The sequence below is a fragment of the Lissotriton helveticus genome, chromosome 8 (assembly GCF_964261635.1).
Source record: "Lissotriton helveticus chromosome 8, aLisHel1.1, whole genome shotgun sequence".
NCBI classification, from domain to species: domain Eukaryota; kingdom Metazoa; phylum Chordata; class Amphibia; order Caudata; family Salamandridae; genus Lissotriton; species Lissotriton helveticus.
Genome location: NC_136069.1, coordinates 166,756,775 through 166,779,558, shown reverse-complemented (window position 1 = coordinate 166,779,558; position 22,784 = coordinate 166,756,775). Strand labels below are relative to the sequence as shown.

Below are 22,784 nucleotides of genomic sequence, written 5' to 3'. Positions count from 1 at the left end.
TGGTCAATGGGCAACTGTCACAGTTTCTAGAAGCAAATAACCTCTTACGGCAGTCCCAAACTGGGTTTTGCCCGGGCCATGGCACAGACACCGCCCTTCTCGCCGTCATCGAGGAGGCAAGGTGCATTCTGGATTCAGGAGGGTCAGTGGCAGTGATCCACCTGGATCTCAGCGCAGCCTTCGACACAGTTAACCATCGTGTCTTACTCCATCGGCTGGCTGTGGCAGGGATCGCAGGTTCGGCGCTCACGTGGATAGAATCCTTCCTCTCAGGGCGCTCGTTCCAGGTATGAGACGGCAACTTCCACTCTGCCACCCTCCCCGTCACAAGCGGGGTCCCCCAGGGGTCCTCACTAAGCCCCACTCTATTTAATGCTTACATGGCCCCTCTCGAAGACGTGGTCACCCCCTTCGGGATCAAAATAGTGAGCTACGCGGACGACACGCAACTGGTCGTCTCACTCTCCCAACTGGACAACTATCCAGACAATTTGCCGAACTGCCTCAAGGAAATTCACAACTGGATGTGCGAGTCATCGCTCAAACTAAACGGGTCAAAGACTGAAGTCATGCTTCTGGGCAAGCAATGGACCACCATCCCCCCATCGGTCTGGCCAGACGTTTTCGGGGAAATTCCCACCCCGAAACAAGAAATTAAGACCTTAGGAGTCTGGCTAGAACCCGAGCTGTCGATGAAAACCCAAGCATCCAAAACAGCAGGTACCTGCTTTGGTCTCATGCGCTCTATCCGCAGGATCCTCCCAATACTTCCGCCCCTATCCAGGAACCTCCTGGTCCAAGGTCTGATCCTTGCGCGGCTGGACTACAGCAACATGGTATATCTGGACGCAGCCGCCCGGTTACTTATGAACCTCCCTTCCAGAGTATCAGCCAAACCAGAAATTAAGGCCCTCCACTGGCTTCCAATACGTCAAAGGGTCGAATTCAAGGCCCTGTGCACTGTACACAAACTGTTTAATGGTCTTGGCCCTGCTATTCTGAGAGACCTGGTTACCCCTTACAAGGCCCCCAGGTCCCTTCGCTCGGATAATGAGCGTCTGGCCAACGTCCCCAGATACAGGAAGACACGTACCGGTGGCCGACGCTTTTCCGTTAAAGCATCTTCCGGGTGGAATTCACTTCCCCGCCCCCTGCGGCTGGAACCCAGTCATCTGATTTTCAGGAAAAAACTGAAAATGCGGCTATTCCCAAAATAAAGTCCCCTCTTTTTCTCCTCTGGTGTCCACAAATGTTATAGCGCGGGGATGCCTCCGGGTCACCAGGCGCTCTACAAATCGCTAAAATAAAATAAATAAAAAATAAATTCAACAGCACCCTCCAGTAGTGTAGTGTCCCTTGCCCTTTTTTTAGAGACTTTGGGGGGGGGGGGTGGGATTTGGGAGTTGGGTTCTTTTTGGGACTTTTGAAAGACAATCGTTGGGGTTAGGGAGGGTCTTGAGGGAGATTATTTTGTTAGGGCTACATAAATATAATTTTTTACACTTTATCTGACCATACCTGTTTTTTACTGCTTTTGAGTCTGGTGGGTGGGGGTTTAACAGTAAGTTTGTTTTCCTGAAGAGTCCTAGGACTTTAGTAGTACTACGTCAATCTCTCGTCTAGTCCTAATAGTCCATTATACTACCTCCCACCAAACGCTTATCTTACCTGTAATTTGTGTTTGAAAGTAGGGCTAGGCCCAGGGCTGGCTCCACGGGAAATGGGGATTAAGGTTGGCAATCCTGGGCGGATGAAATGTCCTCATTGCGGTGGTACTAGTGGTGTGACAGTGGCAGTTGCATGCCTATGGAAAAAAAGAAAACGAAACCTGGTTTGTCCTCACTGTAGCATTACAACGGTTACGGTACGATAGAGAATATAGCAGGTGACAGTACACTAGAACAGTGCCACAATGTAGCCTAACAAATGGTAAAGTATTGCAAGTATAACTAGTACTTGCGTTGAATTTATTTGACATTGGCTCCTACTACTACAAGAAATAGTACTGAAGCTGAGTAAGTCTAGAATATATCCTCGGATTCCTTCACCAGCCTGTTGCTATGACCTTATCCTCCCCAGCAAGTGTGTGGAATTATTGATGTCATTTAGTCACACATCAAGCAAAACCACACAGCCCGGGGGAAGAGGGTTAGGGTTTGGAAAATGGATGGGAATGGGGGTTTCTTTTTGGGTAGGTTTTGTTGAGAGAAGAAAAAAAAAACACAGCATGGTCAAACAATAATTGAAGATAAAGAAATCTGGGATCAATTTAGAAGCAGAGAGAGATCCAAGAAATGCAGTCACACTCATAGAAGAAAACAATGGATACTGTATCTGTATGTTGTTGGAGTTGTCCTGTTGAATTTGGTAAGTAAGTTGCATGCAGCAAACAATTCCTCTTATTAGCGGCACTCCTCCATTCCAGCTGACGCTTCGTCCATCAATGTTGGTGACCACTGACAGAAGACACCCTGTCCACTGCCTGCCTGGCGGATGTTGAATTGCGGCTCGTTAATGTGAAGCCTGACTCCATCTTTTTCCCCCATTGCACAGACTGAAACCCGGCCTGTAATTATTGAACGGAAAACAGGAAGTGCTATTACAATACCACTGATAAATAAATATAAGGTATGTACGCTGTGTGGTGCAAAAAGTCACACTTTGATTTTCCTAATAGACAGTACAATATTTTTGAAATTGCGTACTCTGTCTGAGTCACCTTTTGAAGGATAAATAAGTATGGCCAAATTAATTTAGCGGATCTTTCCCCTCAAGCTCGGTGTACTGTGAACTGTGTTTTAGAACAAAATTAGACCTTTCCAGCAGTGCTCCCACCCAGACCCTTACTAAAGCCAGTCGCAAAAATGTAGAAGACCCCCAATCAGATCTCAAAAAACGAGGCCTAGCAGAAAAATGGTGACAAAACGTACTTTGAAAGTAAAAGTAGGCCCATATACCCCCTTACCCACCGTGGATTGTATTCAAACCACTTGCAAGCAAGCAAAAGTATCCATAGCCAGCATCGCTCCAAGAGTGCTCTAAGACTCCAGAACTCAGTTGCAAAAATCTAGAACACCCCGAAACACATGCAATCCTGCTGCTAAGGCTAACCCTAACGAACCCTAAGTTACAAAAAGTGCCAAAAGGCTTTTCCTTATGGATTTTGTCCAAACCACTTCTATCCGGTATTAGACCTTCACAGGAATGCCCCAAGAGACCCGCCAACCCACCCGCAAAAAAGCACGCGACAACACCCCCAAACAGCCAAAAAACAAAATCTCATATTTACAATATCTCTTGGCCTTCGGTCCAAACGCGCTGTGCAGCTAGGTCATCATCATAACTCCTGTTTTCCACCACGGATTTCCTGAAAAGCAAATGCAATCAAGATTAGACTGTCGCAGCAGTGCTCCGACAGAGACACCAAAACCCACCCACAAACACCAGGAAGCCCCCCAAACAGGCCCCCGAAAACGCTACATTGAGCAAGATGTCAGAAGAAATAGCAAAAAAAAATTCTGCATGGATTTTGTCCAAACCACTTCTATCCGGTATTAGACCTTCACAGAAATGCCGCAAGAGACCCGCCAACCCACCCGCAAAAAAGCACGCGACAACACCCCCAAACAGCCAAAAAACAAAATCTCATACTTACAATATCTCTCGGCCTTCGGTCCAAACGCGCTGTGCAGCTAGGTCATCATCATAACTCCTGTTTTCCACCACGGATTTCCTGAAAAGCAAATGCAATCAAGATTAGACTGTCGCAGCAGTGCTCCCAGACCCCAAAACTCACCCACAAACACCCGGAACCCCGCCAAAGAGCACCTCAAAGGCAAGCAAGTCAGCAAAAACGGCAAGAAATTTCCGCCTCATATTTGGTCCAAAACACTTTTATCCGTTATTAGACCTTCACACCAATGGGCCCAGAGCCGTCAACTCACCCGCAAAGAAGTAGAACACCTCCACAAGTGCTGAGTCTTTCTTCATTGGGCGTAATCCAGCCCTCTGCTTTGAGGGAAATAGGAGTCTGGAGGAGGAGGATAGAGGAGCATGTTCTTCTGAACTTGTGAACCTGAGGAATGTAGACTGCGGCACCTTCAAATCAATAAGCAAACAAGTGAAGACAGTTCTGCTGATGGGCTTGTTTTTGTGATTAGGTGATTAAAGTTTGAATTAAATTAACTGTGCAAAACAAAGAAAGACAGACACACAGGAATAAAAGTGAATAAGGACGAAAAAGAAAGTTATTGATTCATTGTCTCATTTTCAGGGCTCGGTGTCAGGGAATAAGAATAAGAGTTCGTCATCATACTCTGCGAATTCAGGCAGGATGAGGTCAGCGTCACCGAACAGAGAACAAATTCCCTCATCTACGTTGCTGTCCTCCTCGTCTTCATGCTGCGTGCTTTCTCGTACTTTGTAATCTGGTGGTATGAGGTGCTGATTCATCTTGATCATTGTTAGCCTCTCCACATTTTTGGGCGAGAGGCGGCTCCGTTTGGGAGTTACAATGCCACCAGCAGCACTGAAAACACGTTCAGAAGACACACTTGCGAGTGGGCAAGACAAGTAGTTTATAGCCAGGTTGGAGAGCTGTGGCCACAATTGTTTTTTCCCCATGCCAATACTGCAATGGCTCATCATTAAGAAAGACCTCAGTTGAGTCATTCAGATAGTCCTGCACCATCGACTCAAGGTCCTCAACGGTTCCTCCACTTTGGTTACTTTTTGCTGTGCTTGTGACCTCTTTTCGAGAACCATACCCAAGCCAACTTAGCCAATCCTCTTCAGCAGCCAATGTTACTCTTGTGAGTGGTGCAGATGATCCGGTTGCCGGTGTCATTAACGGCTGAGAGGTCACTTGTGCCAGAGCCACAGGTGCAGAAGTGGATTCTTTTGACTGGGGATGGCCTGCTGATGCTGATGTACTGCCTTCTCCTTCAATATCCTGCCGTTCTTTTTCAAACCTCTTGGCTGACCAGGCTAGCCAACGTTTGTACTTTTTAACATCTTCATCAGCAAAAGGAAAGAATGCTTGACCTGCCAGCGCCTTTTTGTAGCGTGGATCCAGAATAGTAGCACAAATGTAATGCTGTTCTGAGTTGATCATTTTAAGACGTTCATCACCACGTAGGCGCTCTAATAATTTCTCCGACAAAACAAAAGGGTCTTTGTTTTTATCATCTTTTTCTAACTCAGAAGACACCGCCTTCAGTTGGTGCTCCAGCATGCACAACAATGGGATAGCTTTTCCCAAATTACAGTCCTCCTTGCTGACTGCACGCGTGAAGATCTCAAAAGGACGAAGCATGTCTGTCAGGCTTTTAACTATGTCCCATTGCGCCGCACCCATCCTCAGGTCCTTCTGAGCTGTACCCTGTTTTAAGAAATAGTGATCGAGTACCGTATACTGCTCATACAGACGCTCAAGCATGTAGAAGGTTGAGTTCCAACATGTTGCCACCTCCTGGATGAGTGCTTTCACTGGCATTCGACGTTCATGTAGCAGGCTCCTCAGATGCTTCCGGGCCTTAAAAGAATGGCTGAAATGGTTGCACATTTTTCGGCAGGTGGCCATTATCTCGCACGCTGGACTGTCTTTATCACTCAAGAATTTTTGAACTACCAGGTTGATACAGTGCGCCAAACACGGCACTCTGAAATAGTCACCCAGCGACATGGCCTTAACTACATTGGCGCCATTATCCGTGGAAACATAACCAATCTGGCGTTTTTTTGGGGACAGCCAGTGAACGACCTTTTTGTTAAACTCGTCCAAAATGTTTCGTGCTGTGTGACTTTTCTCCAAGCCAAACATGGCTAGTGTTGCATGTTTCCGAGCAGCTTTAAAAACTTGGTCCGGGTCAACACCTGCGTTTAGCTTTGCTTTAACCCCTGAAAAAGAGACCCAGTGTGCAGTGATGCACATGTAATCAGCGCCTGCGCCACTGGTCCACATGTCTGTTGTCAGATGTATAGTGTGAACAGCACTCTTCTGCAAAGCTGCCCCAATCACCTCCAGCACATCTTCATGTAGTGCTGGAACCGCAACTCTGGCAAAATAGAACCGGCTAGGAACCTTCCATTTAGGGCAGAGCGCTGCCACTAATTCTAGAAAACCTACCGCTTCTACAAAAGAAAAAGGGAGAAGGTCCACAGCTAGCATTTTAGCCAGCTTAGTGTTATACAGACGCGTCAGTGGGTGGTTGCGTTCATATGGCGCGTCTGAACAAAACATGGTTCTAATGTTGCCCTGGACCAAGCATTTACGGGATGATAATGACTTTGTTGACCCAATTATGCTCGCTGGTGAACTTTTTCGCGTTGGTGTCTCACTCGCTCCAACACTCTTAGTGTGCCTCACATGGGGTGTGCTGCTGACAGGGGTACTGGGTGTAAGTGAAGTGTTTGACACGTCTTCTTCCTCCTCGTCATCATCAGATGAAACATCAACGTTTTCTTGACTTCCAATTCGGGCTTCCTTGATCGCCTTTAGGTGTGCAAACCATTTGACAGTGTGCTGTCTCTCAAGGTGACCTCTCTGGCCTCCGGTACCATAGTTGCTACCTAACTTACCACAACTAACTGCAAGCTTACAAAGGGTACAAATGGCGAACTTTTCCCTTTTTGGGCAAACAGTAAAGAAGTCCCAAACTGGGGACTTGAAGTGTCTGTGGGGCCTGGAGGAGGCGGCGATACTGGTGGTGGTGGTCATGCTGCTAATGCCAGATGAAGTGGAGGATCTGGATTGCCCAACTTTTGTACGTTGTGCACTTTCACCGCCACTAATTAAGGTCGAGGTGGATGGAGGTCCCTTCTTGTGTGAAAGAAATATGGAAGCGGTACGAGTTGGTGTACTACTTAACTCCAATGATTGTGGTTTTTCCACTGCCTCCTCGTCGACAACATCATCATCATCACGCTCAGCAGCTTTTCGGGCTAGGGTCAAAATGTCTGTTTGCTGCATGCCCGCTGGGGCTGCAGTGACCTTTATGATGACTGGGTCGTCGTTGTCAGAGTCTTCATCAGCAGCAGTATCCGCCACTTCTTGTTGAGCCTCATCATCACACTCCATAACTCTGAGACTTTGGACGAGCATCCTTTTACGCTTAACTACCTTTGTCAGATCATGGTGTGCCTCACTCTCAGACGGCAGTGGTGCTGGTTCCCAATTTTGATCCGTATCATCAGAAGGAGGTGTGCTTGAAGAAGATGTAGACACCACCCTTGATCTCTTCCTTGCTAGGGGTGTGGAAGACAATGAATGATCATCAGGAGGAGTGTCTTCCTCAAATGATACCTCGCCTTGATTGTCGATTTCCTGATGTGCCCCTACTTCGGGAGGAACAACTATTGTGGGCACTTGTGACCCTCCATGCACCTCTGCTTACGCATCTCCTTGCGCTGCCTCTCCTTCCACATGTACTTGGGCTTGTACTTGCACATGTGGTTTTTGTTGCGGCTGTGGTTGTTCAACACTCTTCAGATGAGTTACAACAACCTGTGTTGATTGAGGGACATTGCTGCTACTTTCTTGCGATGAGCCAACATCACTGGTCGATGGTGATTGAACAACTAGACTAACTGCCTCTGCAGCAGTCAAGGGCTTGGACTTAAGTTGGCGTGGTGGTGGTGGTGGCACTGAGCCCAATGGAGCGGGGGTGCTGCTCCCAGCTTGGTCCTCAGCAGATTCCGCTGCTGCTGCAGGCGTACTTTTTTTTATCCTCCCAAAAAAAGAGGCGTCCGGCACACCAGTCTCCTTGGTAACTTGCTTCTTCTGCTCCTTACTGGCAACTTTCCTGCTAGAGGAGCTACGGGTAACTTTTTTTGGGGCCATCTTCTTCAGAGCAGGTCAGAACAGCAGGCAGCAGTTGCACGAGTTGCAGAGTTGTCTGTGTCCAGACGTGACGTCGCGTGACGTTATGCTGCACACACACACCGCTGCAGGACTTCTTCCTGGCACTGGTGGTTCTCTTGAGTCTTGTACACCTAAAAGCAATGGAAGACAGAGGAACATCAGTTCAGTTATACACCCCAAAAAAATCGAAAACACAGAAAAATCAGCACAATCCCATGCCATCCATGATGTTTACATTCAAGACACCACACAGAAAGACTAGGCCCATGCAACACTCAGTACCCCTGGGCATAATGGATGAAAAGTAGGCAAAATAAGTCCAGGCCTCAGACACTGCCTCTCTTCAAAATGGCCCCTTGCACCCCAAGCACATGTTGCCTGTACCAGCCAGCACTCAAGATGGCCACCACCACCACCCACATGGCCAGTTCACATCAACAGTACACCCAAAAAACCCAGAAAAACACCCAAAAAATCACCACAATCCAATGCCATCCAGGATGTTTACATTAAAGAGATTGAGACCCCACAGGCACACTCAGTCCATGCACCACTACCCCTGGGCAAAAGGCCACACCAACAGCCCCCAAAAACGACAAAAAACACAAAAAACAACACAATCCCAGCCCATCCATGGCCTCAATGGTGTTTAAATTTAAGAGGACACCCCACAGAAAGACTAGGCCCATGCAACATTCACCACCCCTGGGCAAAGGGCCCCACCAGCAGCCCCAAAAAACGACAAAAACCACAAAATTCAGCACAATCCCAGCCCATCCATGGCCTCAATGATGTTTAAATTCAAGAAGACACCCCACAGAAAGACTAGGCCCATGCAACACTCACTACCCCTGGGGATAATGGATGAAAAGTAGGCAAAATAAGTGCAGGCCTCAGACACTGCCTCTCTTCAAAATGGCCCCTTGCACCCCAAGCACATGTTGCCTGTACCAGCCAGCACTCAAGATGGCCACCACCACCACCCACATGGCCAGTCCACATCAACAGTACACCCCAAAAAAACAGAAAAACACCCAAAAATCACCACAATCCAATGCCATCCAGGATGTTTACATTAAAGAGAGTGAGACCCCACAGGCACACTCATGCACCACTACCCCTGGGCAAAAGGCCACACCAGCAGCCCCAAAAAACAACAAAAAACACAAAAATCAGCACAATCCCAGCCCATCCATGGCCTCAATGATGTTTAAATTCAAGAGGACACCCCACAGAAAGACTAGGCCCATGCAACACTCACCACCCCTGGGCCTCAATGGTGTTTAAATTCAACAAAACAGTTGTATCATGCACCCATAACCAACCCTAGTCCTACTGGATACTGTGGCTACCCACAATATATTTTATTTAATGTTCTGAAAAAGTTCCAAAATTGTAGTTGCAACAACTGTAATGCCCCAAACAAACTTACTTGTGAAAGTTGATTTCTAATCCAAAAGTGATCCAAAGAAAGTCAAAAAGGCCTCAAATCCAAATATCCAGCAGCACCCACTACCCCTGGGCAAAAGGCCACACCAACAGCCCCCAAAAACGACAAAAAACAACACAATCCCAGCCCATCCATGGCCTCAATGGTGTTTAAATTTAAGAGGACACCCCACAGAAAGACTAGGCCCATGCAACATTCACCACCCCTGGGCAAAGGGCCCCACCAGCAGCCCCAAAAAACGACAAAAACCACAAAATTCAGCACAATCCCAGCCCATCCATGGCCTCAATGATGTTTAAATTCAAGAAGACACCCCACAGAAAGACTAGGCCCATGCAACACTCACTACCCCTGGGGATAATGGATGAAAAGTAGGCAAAATAAGTGCAGGCCTCAGACACTGCCTCTCTTCAAAATGGCCCCTTGCACCCCATGCACATGTTGCCTGTACCAGCCAGCACTCAAGATGGCCACCACCACCACCCACATGGCCAGTCCACATCAACAGTACACCCCAAAAAAAAGAAAAACACCCAAAAACCACCACAATCCAATGCCATCCAGGGTGTTTACATTAAAGAGAGTGAGACCACACCACAGGCACACTCAGTCCATGCACCGCTACCCCTGGGCAAAAGGCCACACCAGCAGCCCCAAAAAACAACAAAAAACACAAAAATCAGCACAATCCCAGCCCATCCATGGCCTCAATGATGTTTAAATTCAAGAGGACACCCCACAGAAAGACTAGGCCCATGCAACACTCACCACCCCTGGGCCTCAATGGTGTTTAAATTCAACAAAACAGTTGTATCATGCACCCATAACCAACCCTAGTCCTACTGGATACTGTGGCTACCCACAATATATTTTATTTAATGTTCTGAAAAAGTTCCAAAATTGTAGTTGCAACAACTGTAATGCCCCAAACAAACTTACTTGTGAAAGTTGATTTCTAATCCAAAAGTGATCCAAAGAAAGTCAAAAAGGCCTCAAATCCAAATATCCAGCAGCACCCACAAAAAGTAATCCTTCCAGGTCAAGGTCCAAATGAAAGTGACCAGCACATGAAGAAAGCACTGGGAGGAGCCTGCTGGACAGGAACAGGAAGTTGGAGACTGTGGGGCACTTCCTTCCCCCCCCCCCCCCCCCAAAAAATGGACTCCTTGCAAAAAAAAAAAAAAGGCCATGCAAATGTCAACCTGAGGAGTGATTCTGATAAAAATCATCATTTTCTGAAGGTTTATCCTGTTTGCTGGTGAATTTCTTGTGCGGAATTGCAAAATTTCTATTTCGCGAGTGCGAGATTGTTCCTGTCCGCCGCAACTACGTGTTCGCAATTGCGAACTCTCACGAGGCGAGCAAGGTGGCAAGCCGCGATTACCTATTCGCGGGCGCCAAACTCCCGCGGGATCCCGCAGCAAGATCCAAAATGGCGCAGCACTCGCAAAATATGATCGAGAAAAACAACTCGGCAAACGCTAAATGACAGAAAGTGAACGCCGTGCACCACGCCGCGCGCCGCAATATTGTATCACCAAGCAAAAAATCCGCCGCAAGCGAATTCATGGATTTTCGACAAATTCGCGAGAATTCGCGGATTGCGAATTTGTCGAAAATCCGAAAAATCCGCGATCGGAGCGGATTTTACGCCCATGCTTAATCTTCACCCAGTCCTCAAATCACTTTCAGGACATGTTGCTCACTCAGGGACAATCTCAGTCAGAATATGATAACTACTCAGTATAGGAATTTGAGAAAGCAGGCCAGTAGCGGGTCCTGTTGTTGTAGAAATTGTAAATCATGTAATGGCAGCACTGATTGTTCAAAATTTCAAGTTCCAAATACCATCAGGGAATTTTTGATCAAGAAAAGATTAACATGCAGCACACCATATTTTGTGTATGGTCTGTTGTGTACTTGTGATATTATGTACATTGGCAGCGCCATTCACAGGGCAAAGAAATGGGTTTTAGACATTTGTAGGCGACAAGACACAATGATAAACATTATCCAGAGGCCTGTCATTTCTTTGAAACTCATTTTCAGAATGAGAAGTTGCTGAAATTCATTGTTATTGATTCTGTGGATACGTGAGGTGGCAACTTGGGCATTGATTTTTTTCTTTTGGACCGCTAAAACATAATGCATGTGTAGTTGCATGTTTACTAGATACATTTATCATTACAATTATATCTCTTGCTGTGCATGGCCCACTTGGGATTTGTGGTCAAAATATTTAAAAGATTTTATTTATTTAAAATATTTTTTTTTATGTTGATGCACAAGTTAAGATCTGAGGGCCCGATTCACAGAACTAACTTAAGACAAAATCCTAAACTTACTACCATTTGGTATTCACAGAAGGCACTTACTCCTTTTGGTATTCACAGAGGGCACTTACTCATTTCGGTAATCACAGAAGTTAGGAGTCCTAACTTTAGGACTCCTAAATGCCTTCTGTGAACACCGAACGTCTTAAAGTTATGATGTTTCTCAATTTGGTAGTAGTAAAGTTAGGACTCCTAATTTTAGGACTCCCAAATGCCTTCTGTGAATAACGAAAGTCTTAAAATTAGGATTTTTCTCAATTTAGTAGTAGTAAAGTTAGGACTCCTGACTTTCGGACTCCTAAATGCCTTCCGTGAATACCGAGAATCTTAAATTTAGGATTTTTCTCAGTTTAGTAGTAGTAAAGTTAAGACTCCTAACTTTAGGACTGCTAAATGCCTTCTGTGAATACCGAAAGTCTTAAAATTAGGATTTTTCTCAATTTAGTAGTAGTAAAGTTAGGACTCCTAACCCGCTTCATATACAATGTTCGACCATACCTTATATTTCCATGCTGATGGACACTCTCTTGTTAACTGTTATGTTTGGTTATGTTGTTTTTTTATTCCATTTAATCTGGGGGAACCTACAGATGAGGATTCCTAGCCACTATACTTTTGGGTACAAGTTTGGTATGTTGACCCTGGTATTACACTTTGTCACATTTCAGGGTTTTCATAATAAGGAGGCATCACTGATTCCATCTCCATATTAAGACATAACCCAGACCTTGCAAATTCTCACACTTAATATAAAGGGGATGAATAATCCAGTTAAACGTAGGGCTGTATTGTTTTACCAGGAAAATTAGGGTGCTCATTTAGGCTTGCTCCAGGAGACACATTTAGTGATGGGAGATTTCTCCCATTTACGATCTCGAGCCTTTCCACTTAAACTTTTCTCTGCTGGTCCTTCAAAAACAGAGGGGTTGCAACTTTGATTTTTTATTTTTTTCAAGGTGAAATAGGACCTAGGCCAGCAAAGATAAGGGGCAGATTACTTGGCCATTCCATCACTTTGGGATACTACACATTTACATGGGATCTATCTACGCCCCTAATGATGGTCAGGAACAGTTTATATGCCATACAATCGCAGAGGTTCTGGCTTCCCAAGATCATAGGATTCTTTTAGGGGGGACCTTAACTTGGTTTTTAATAACATAGACAGATCTGCTCATCGTTATGGCCAAACTGGGGCACTTTGAGAAGCTGGGGCTCTTTGGCTGCGAGAGATAGGATTGGCAGACATTTGGCATCATCAACATCCCAATACACGGTATTACACTTTTTATTCTCATACCCACAAAACCTATGCCCCCCCTATACTTTTTTTAGGGACCTCTGACATACAAACTAAAGTCCTCACTGCTGAGACAGAGCCTCGCTTGTGGTCTGATCATGTAGCGATCTCTCTCATGTTAGCTCTCCCTCAGACCCCTCCCCATCTTGACATTAGAGGCTCTGGGACACACTTTTACACAGCACTGAGATCATCAAATAGATTGAGTAGGCAATAACCAACTTTCTTGCTCTGAATGACACCCCTGCGTCTCTATTGTAATGTCATGGGAAACTCTGAAAGCCGTCATTAGAGGTGAATTCATTGCTATCTCTGCCGCTGATAATAAGATATGGTGAGAAAATGGGGGCTTCTGACATGCCAGGTCCAGGAACTTGAATGCATTTATAAACGTACCGGTGCCCCTAGAGTTTGGCATCAACTGGAAGCTACACTGACACAGTTGCCTGGCATTGGCCTAGATAGAGCAGAATATGCTGCTATTCTCCTCCGACATTCGTACTATGTGGGAGGAGATATATGTGGTTGCTTGCCAGCCAGTAGATTGCGGACACAAAGACAACCCACCGTGGTACAAGCTATCTTAAGCCCAGATGGCACTGAACATACCACCCATGCACAGATGGCATCCACATTCTGAGACTTCTACAGCGACCTCTATCACTCTCAAGAATTGCCTCCTGAAAACGCAGGTCTCTTCCTATATGAGCCTCAATCCTCAAAGATAACCTCAGCCCGGGTCGAGCTAAATAGCCCCATTCTTATTGAGGAGGTCCTATTGGTCATTGTTAGGCAGACATTACAAAAATCACCATGTCCAGGCGGCTTATCAAGGGCCTTTTACAAAGCTTTTTTCCCCTCTCTCTCCCCTATTAAACACTAGACTGTTTAACTCTATTCAAGATCCTGATTCAATCCCACCTTCTATGCTTCTAGCATCCATAGTGGTAATTTCTAAACCAAATACCTGGCTCTTGGGGCCACATTACAGAACATTTGAACACACTGGGGACCCAACCGGATTCTAGTTGCACTGCCTCTGGAATATATTAGGTATGGAAAGAATGACCTTTACACTCACTGCACAGAACACATCATATGCTGAGCTTTGGCACCCTTTATTGAATTTACTCTCCACCAAATATTTTGAAAACGTACTTGCCCCAAATATCTTCGTCTTCTTTATTTGACAGATACCCTGCCTACCTCATCCCACAAGCGTAAAAATATGAGATACAATGGACTTATTTGACGATTACACTGTCCACAACTTTAGACATCATCCCTCCGGTACAGGGGGGAGGGGGAGTTTGGGGATTTGTTCTTATTTTTCTTTTGCGTCATATAACAAAATGGAGTTGTTTGCTCATGATCAATATTGATTATAGAAAATAACTTCAGTAAAACATTTCAAACATATATATTATTTACATTTATTTACGTTACATTATAATATTATTATTATTATTTTATTTTATTTCCAGGTAAACTTTCATTTTAAAACAAATTCATGACATTTACAATGAACATTTGTTACAATGGAAGGAGTTTTAAAAACAAAGAAATACCTTGTTAAGATGTACAAATATTGAAAGATGCAAACATCAATTCACTACATTTCTCCAAGCAGTCATTAACAATCACTGTAAGGCTTTCTTAGAGCAATACTGCTTTCTAATTGTATGTTAGATGTGCATTCTTAAAAAAGATCTAGAAAAATGTACAACCAAAAAGGTTATACCAAGAATAATTAGCAGCAGGGAGATGAAAACCAATACAGATACTTACTAACTTGTGCCTTTATTTAAACTCCACCACATATAGCTTCTGGAGTCTTTTTAAACTGTCTTCACACAAATAGGCATTATTTTGCAGCGGCCTGCATCAATTTCTTTTCATTGGCAGCCTTCTGCTTTTGTTGCATTATTTCCGAATCCCTCTGCTTTCGTTGAACCGCAGACAAACAATCGTCTTTCCTTTTACCTTTGTTGGTCTCCTGGGTTTTCTTCAAGTTTCTTTGTCTGGCGGGTTCACGCTGGTTTCCACGGGCCATGGTTGTTCTCGGTCGGACGCCCTGTAGCAGAAGCACTCGCGCAATAACCACTCCACACTATAGCTTTAGCATAAAAGGCCATTTATTAGGACAGGGTATGACAACCAGATTCAACATAAACCCCCATAACAGTTACCAATCTCCCCAACATCATGACTTCCAACCATCAACCACTCACGTACTCCAATCACTCACTCCCTATTCACACCACGAGCTCTTCACGTATACCATTCACTTCCCCCTTCTCTTTCAAACTCCTCCAGCATCTCCAGCCATCGCACTCCAGTCTACCACACCCCCCATCCTGCACCTGTAACCCCCTCCCCGGAAGGGTGATTCTGCCCGTCATGGACTCCCCACCCCTCCCAAGTCCTGCCACCCAGGGAACCCCCGGAGGGCGGTTACCTGCCCCACCAACAGTGCACCTTTCGACCTCAGTCCCTGCGACACCATATAGACTCATGCCACAACAAACTGATAGTATCCTGCATTTCTATCAAATAGTAAGCATTCCCCATGTACGAAAGGTGCACTCTGTCATCACGAAAGAGAAGGGGCTCCTCAAGCCAGAGCCCAACATGAGCAATCACTTTGATCCCCCGATCAGCACAAAAAAGTCTCATAGCCCTGTTCAACTTTCGCCTCGCCCTTTCAATGGCTGCAGGCTTCATCGCTCCCCTCCAGATCCGACGTGGTACAAATTCAGTCCAAACAATGCAGGCGCCAGACAGATTGCTCCGTATTGCCTCCAAATCCCGCTGCATCAGATGCAATAGTGACACTCCCGACTGCTTGACCAAGTCATTTTCAGCCAGGTGGATAACAATCATGTCCGGGCAGCCCAGCTGGGACACCTTCTTCATCAGCCAAGGCAACAAAGCGCCCCAGCGCATCCCACTCTTACCCCACCAATAGACCTCATGATGACTGCTCCACAGGCCAAGGCTACGACCATACATCTGCCTGTCCGCATACTTTGAGGCCCAGTGTACAAAAGAGTATCCAACAATCCAGGTAACCGTCTTGGCTCCTGGCCCCCGAACGCAACCTACGAAGAGAAAGAGATTAACACCACAGCAGCAGCCAGCTATGTAAAAACAAATGCAGCAGCCCCCCCTACCCCACACTACCCCCACATCATTTGCGCACATAACGTTTGCAGCAGCGAGACCTCCAACGCCCAATCCTGCGAATCTCCTCCCATGACCATACTAAACCTGCCGCAGCCGTGGCCGCCCCTATGCGAAATGAGTGCGTCCCATAGCGCGCTGGATCCCTGCCGACCCGCCGCAGCGCCATTCTTAACACGGCCAACAACTGAAAGGTCGTCAGACGCTTCATAGAAGCATGCAAAAATATCTCCCCAACAGACCTCTGCACTCTGCCACAAAACCCCGTCCATTCCCGCACCGGGCACACGTCAACGCACCCACTCACACTCAGCCACACTCACTTGCCCCGGCCAACCTGATCCGTCTTTGAACGCCCCAACCAAATGCCAAGCCGGGACCCATCCACGCGCACATCCTCAAACATCTGACCCGGGGCCCCTCTCGACCCCACCAACTCTGACACCCTAAAAGCTCAGAAAAACATCCACACCATGCACAACCGGAACAAAGCCTCCTCACAAACATCATAACAACAATGTGGCAATTCCGCCAACAGACTCCTCAACAATTCGAACGTAATCGCCTCCAGAGGCAACTCACCGCCCCTCCGCCCTCACCCGTCCCTAACCTTTCAACATTCTGCTCAGCAGATCCGTCCTAGCCAGATCAAAACCCAAGTGCACCATGCTGTAAAAAGAAATGCCCACCAGTTTGCCAGCAATCGTAGTCTGCGACAAGCCCTTGTCCATGCAAGCCAACACAAAACGCACCACCCCTTGCTCGCAGGCACTCCTGGGCATCCGCCACACATCCCTGCTCCAACCCAAAAAGGCACCAAACTCACACCATGCCAACCTGTACGAGCGCCGCGTGGATTCAGCTATAGATTTCTCCACCAAACCCACTACTCTCGCTCCCCCCAGGCCCAGATACCCTTCGGCACCTTGGTCTTGCAAGCCTCCGCTCCCGGCGCCAGCCTCCTGAAACGCTGCCACTGCAAACGAGATAACGCATTCGCAATGTCATTACTCGCCCCAGGCGCATGTTGCGCGTGAAACAGTACATTAAAACGCAGGCAAAGCAGCATGAAACTTCACAGCAAGCGCAACACTCGCAAGTCCTTTGCCTTTTGGTTGTTCACCAGGTCCACCACCGTCATGTTATCAACGTGGAACAAAACTGACCGGTTCTGAAACTCAGGGCCCCACACCTGTAAGGCCACCAACAAGGGGAAGAACTCCAGGAAAGCAATGCTCCTGCCCTGACGCAACCAATGAGCCGGCCACTGTTCAGCACACCATCGCCCGTCCCGGAAGATCCCAAAGCCTGCTGCCCCCGCCGCATCTGAATAGAGCTGCACCTGCCAGACCATCTTATCATGTGCAAAATCAAGTGACACGCCATTGAAATTGTCCAAGAACACAAGCCACACACGCAAGTCCGACCGGACTCCCATCATGACTCTGACTCTGTGGTGAGGGAGTACCGTCCCCGACATGACCATGCCGAGGCACCTGCAAAACGTCCTCTCCGCCCGCACCACCTGGCAGGCAAAGTTCAGCAACCCCAAAAGACGCTGCACAGACCTCAAATCAATCTTGCGAACCCAGACGACCTCGGACAGAAAAGCCTGCATCTCCGCCACCTTTTGCGCCGGCAAACGTTCCAGCCATGCCACCGAATCAAGCTCAATGCCCAAGAATGTCAAACAGGTACTAGGTCCCACCATCTTCTCCGGCGCCAAAGGAACCCCAAAATCCTGCGCCAACAACTGAAACTGACCCAGAGCCACACCACACTCTCCCGTCTGAGCCTTCCCCACAAACAAAAAATCATCCAGATAGTGCGACAACAGCTGGTGCCCACTCCTGTCCACGAAGGCCCACTGCAAAAAGGAACTGAAGGTCTCAAAAAGCGCGCAGGAAATCGCACAGCCCATTGGCAGAACCCTGTCCACAAAAATGGCCCCCCAAACTGCATGCCCAACAAGGAGAAATCCGCCGGGTGAATGGGAAGCAAGCGAAAGGCGACTTGATGTCACATTTGGCCAACTCCGCCCCCTTACCACAAACTCTCACCAGCCCAATGGCATCGTCCATCCGACGCGTACAACACCCTGGAGTCCTCCTCCGCAATGAAATCATTCACCGAACTCCCCTCCGGCCACGACAGATGGTGGATCAACCTGAACTCCACTTGTTCCTTCTTCGGAACCACCCTCAATGGAGAAACAATGAGGTCCGATACCGGCCACGTGTCAAACGGGCCCACAATCCTGCCTTCCAACACCTCTTTCTGCAATTTCTACGACACAACTGTCGTGTACACACTGGTTACCATGCGATACACCAATCAGGAGACAGGTTAGGTTGCAATGCTTCCTTTATTATTCTGTCGTGCAGCTGGTCACAGACATGTCCGTCCTGCTCCCTGTCCTGGTCATCTGTCCTTCCTTCCTGTCCCTAACCGGATGTGGTGTTCAGTGACCTGGTCACTGCCCTCATGACCCACAGGGTCCTAGTGCCGTCCTGTCAGGTCGCCTTATCTGTCGAGTCACTACAACCACCTCCGGCAATTCCTTCGCAGAACGCAAGTTCTCAGCTCATCGCCTCTCCCAAGGACCCTGATAACCCACACGAAACCCCTCTATGAACCCCCAATGCAACTTCAGCGCTGCCTCTCTGTCAGGGTACAGAGAGAGCCATGGACCCATGGCCTCCACATTAACCAGAGTAGGGGCCCTTTGGCCCAGCTTGTCCCCGTCCTTTAGTAATCTTCCACTGCTCAGAGGGTATGGCCAGTGAAAGGCACTGTGTGACCAGGTGGCATCCCCCGCACTTGGAGCACTCGTGCTTGAACCTGCAGGGGTGCCGCGCGCATAAACCCTTATTAAAGTTCCAGCAAGCCCCAGTGGTTGCTCCCCCAGGCTTATATTGCTGACCAGATGTGCCTGTCCAGACCCCTTGACTTCCCGACCCCGCCGAAGATCCCTGGCCACCCGCCCCAGATGGGGCGGGACGCGCCTGAAACGGGCGATAGGCGACCGGGAGGCCACTGGCAGTATGCATAGATGGCGCTGCCTGCGTAGAGGACATCCACTGCACCCAAAGCTCCTGATCAATGTCCCCCCACGCTTTATCAGGGCTGACACTAATCCTGGCCCTAAACTCCTCATCATAACTCAGCCAGGCAAACCCCCCAAAGTGCATCTGCGCCTTCCTGATCACATCCATATCCTTAAACAAAGCAATCGCCCTGTCCACATGCTTCTCACAATAGATTCTGGAGTAGATCAAAAACGCCGATGTCAAATTCTCCATCGTGACAGGCACCCTCGGCCGCCTCGTCAACTCCCATTCCTCCTCCTTCGAACCCTCCTTTGCCTGGATCTCCCTATGCAACAATTTAAAAACATCTACGTACTCATGCTTCCAAATCCTGGCCTTCGTCTTCTCCGACAAGTGAGAACCGAGCGGCATCGCCAGACCCATATAAGGCAACTTCTTCCGAAGCTTGTTACTCCGTCCTCCTTACCACCCTGTTCGTCCGTCTTGTTAGTCTGCGAGCTGGCCGCCACAACCTGCGCCTTACCATCCTTCGCAAGGGCCCCAGCCTCACCGCAGGGACCCACATCCCTCACAGACCCATCCCCCACACCCACCGACCGGCAGGCCTTGTTGCGCCCCCCCTTGGGGCCCTCATCCCACCGGCGCCCTCACCTGAAAGAGTCGCAGGCACCTCCCGGTCCTTCCTCCTGGCGTCCGCCGACTTCTGGCCATCCTTGGCGACCCGCCCGGTGCTGTCTTGTGCCCCCTGAAAAACACCAAACTTGCCTGTTGTCGCTCCACACCGCTACCAACCTCCCTCATCACACACTTCACCCTCTTCCAACTCCTCCTCATCCTCCTCATAGTCCAGCCTCTCTTCATCCACCTCTTCCACCACAGCCTTCTGTACCTCGCTCACCACTCTCTTCGCACCTTTCCCTTTCACTCTCGGCACAAACTCGCACTCCAGAACAGCTGCTGCCCGCTCCCTCGATGGAGGGCAGGCCACCGCGGACCCCCCTACTGCTTCGCCCTGGCGTCTGGAGGACGTTTTGCGCCCCGCCGGCCCACCCATGCCTCTGCCAGCGACCACTGCTGGCCTACTCCCGCCCCCCCGGGCCGTCTGCGCCAGGGGAGGCCCCAGTGCCACCAGGTCTCTGCGCCGCCAAAGCAGTCCCTGCCCCCTCTACCCAGACCCACTCTCCACGGGACCCCGGGGTCCCTTTGGCACGTCCTTTACCTGGCCCACTCCCTCGCCCGGGTGCTGGACCCCCTTTGCCCCCAAGCACCCCACCTGCCCCTGCGTCCCTGGCAGTGCACAGCAGCTGCCACGCAAGATCTGTCTCCTCAATAATGCGATGCTGGTCGCGAGCCCTTTCCTCCAAGGTCATGCGCTCCCACCTGGCATACCAAGACCCTTGACTGTCTACGTCCGCAAACTGACCCTCCCCATGCCGAGGGGCCGGGGGCGCACATGCCCGCTGGTGCTGCCGAGCCTTCAGGGGGCCCTTCCCTTTGGAACCCTGCGCCTTGACAATGCCCTCCTGCCGCAAGACAAATCCACAGGCTGCTCCCCCAGGGCCCCCCCCTCCTCTTCCCCAGACTCCCACTCCTCTTCCCCAGACTCCCCATCAGAGAGGAGCAACGTGAAGTCCTCCCCAGCTGGCTCTTCAGTAGCGCTCTCACCCTCCCCCCACTGGCTTCACTGCCCTCCTCAAAAGCGTCCTCAAGGCCTTCCAAGCCCAGCTCACCGGCCAATGAGCCTGCGTGAGCCGAGCTGCTCGCCGAGTGCACCGGAGCTGTAGCTGCTGTTGGCACCGGCCCGCCCACTGCGCCCAGATCCACAGTCCCCCCCGCCCCTCCCGGAACACTCAGGGGGCGCGCGGGGAGACTCCGACGCCGTCCGCCGCGCTTGGGGACCTCAAGCCGCTTCTTCCCCCGCCCCCCCCTTGACATACCTGAACACGGTGGCGGTGGTTCCTCCAGGCACGCCGCCACCGCCGCGGCAAACGTGGACCTTGGCATGCAGGTCATGCCCACCCATGCCTGATCCAACACGCCGGGCTGCAGAAGGTCGTCCCTCCCGGCCCGGCCAAGCACCAACAGCGCGGCGCGGACTGCAGCCTCATCAGGCGTCTCCATGGCCCTGCCCTCACTGGAGAACACCGGGGAAAACGCTGCACTACGCACCGCCGCAAAAGGTAAACACACATCGGGGCACCAGTGGCGTCCTTTACACCCCCGGCCGACCGCCAGGTAAGCGCTGATCACTCAATAAAAACTACACCCTAGGCCTCAAATTCCTAACCTCCTCAAATTTCTAACCTAATCCCTGCGGCACTGAGGACAGGAAGAGGAAAAACTTCCTCTCCTGCCCCCTTTAGTAAACTTCCCTAAAACCCCACCCTCTAACCCACACCCTATCCTACCTCATAGCCTGTCCTTGGTCTCGCGCGAATACCCCAGGGGAAGACTGGTCTGTCGACCCTACTTCCCCTAGGGGCCTCACTCCGCACGACCGCTGCCGCCGCAATGAAAACATCTGAAGCAGGACGTGCCGAATAGAAAGTTCTAGAGCCTAATCTGCAAAGGCTCCACCCATGGTGCCCAGGCTCAGCGAGGTCACACTCACGAAACACCAGGAGAAGCTGAACCGGCCCCCAACAACAGCAGTTTCTTTGTAAAGATTGATCTGCATTTTAGACATGTTTAGTGTAGTGGCTGAGTTCGGATTCTTATATATTCAAATATTTAAGATTTGCTATTTTAAACTGTTCAACTCCCAGCACCATCAATTATTCAGAATTGCTAAAAGCTTGTGAATGACATGCAACATTCCTCAAGTTTATGTCTCCCTTGACATTTTTGTTTACACTTAAAATGCACATTTGCTATTTATTATCATAAGAATAATTCTAACCTGAATTAGAACATTGGAATGTTGAGCGCTCCATTGAAGACAATGGAGTGCTCCATGCTTCTAATGGCTGGTAGAAGCCCATAGCATTAGCATTCCAATGTAGGTTGCTGTTAACAAATGTCTTACGGTGCCTGAGGGGATTCAACCCGCTCGGGCTCCGTGCAGCCTTTGTTTTTACTAATTAAAACATTTTACCCTCTAGGGGGCAGAGTGTTCTAATATCCTTAGAGCCCTCAGTAGCGGGCTATGCTGGCCAATAAAGGGTCACTCCCTTATTAAAGGCCCTCACCTTTGGTTCAAGCCTTTAACGCTGGAGCTGGCCTTTAGTGCCTAGTATCGCCCCCTATGGCGGTCTATAAGGCGATATTAGAACATTATACTGTTAGAAGCTCCATTCAACACAATGAAGTAGATCTGGACTTGAATAATAGATTATATAAGCCTTCTGCTCCAACATTCCAACATCTCTCTATTTCTCCCTTTTTCATTTTGAACATTCCACCCTCTGTGAATGAAATCTTCTAATAGCCTATAGGCCTTTTGCCTCAAGCTATATTTATGGTTAAAGGCCCTCTCCCTTGTTATAGACCCTTGCCTGCTGCTTGGGGCTATAATTCGCGTTCCAGGCCTTTAACAAAAGTTATAGCCTTCAACATCAGGCACTAAGGCTAAAATAAGGTATGATAGCTTTACCAAAGACTCAACATT

At 48.7% G+C, this 22,784-nt stretch overlaps 1 protein-coding gene and 1 pseudogene across 2 annotated transcripts in view; one reads left to right on the top strand and one right to left on the bottom strand.

Moving 5' to 3' along the window:
- Nucleotides 1-22,784, top strand: part of IGSF5 (immunoglobulin superfamily member 5) — a 931,320-nt gene that overhangs the window by 77,793 nt on the left and 830,743 nt on the right. The window lies entirely within an intron of this gene.
- Nucleotides 14,809-14,997, bottom strand: LOC144771526 (small EDRK-rich factor 1 pseudogene; annotated as a pseudogene).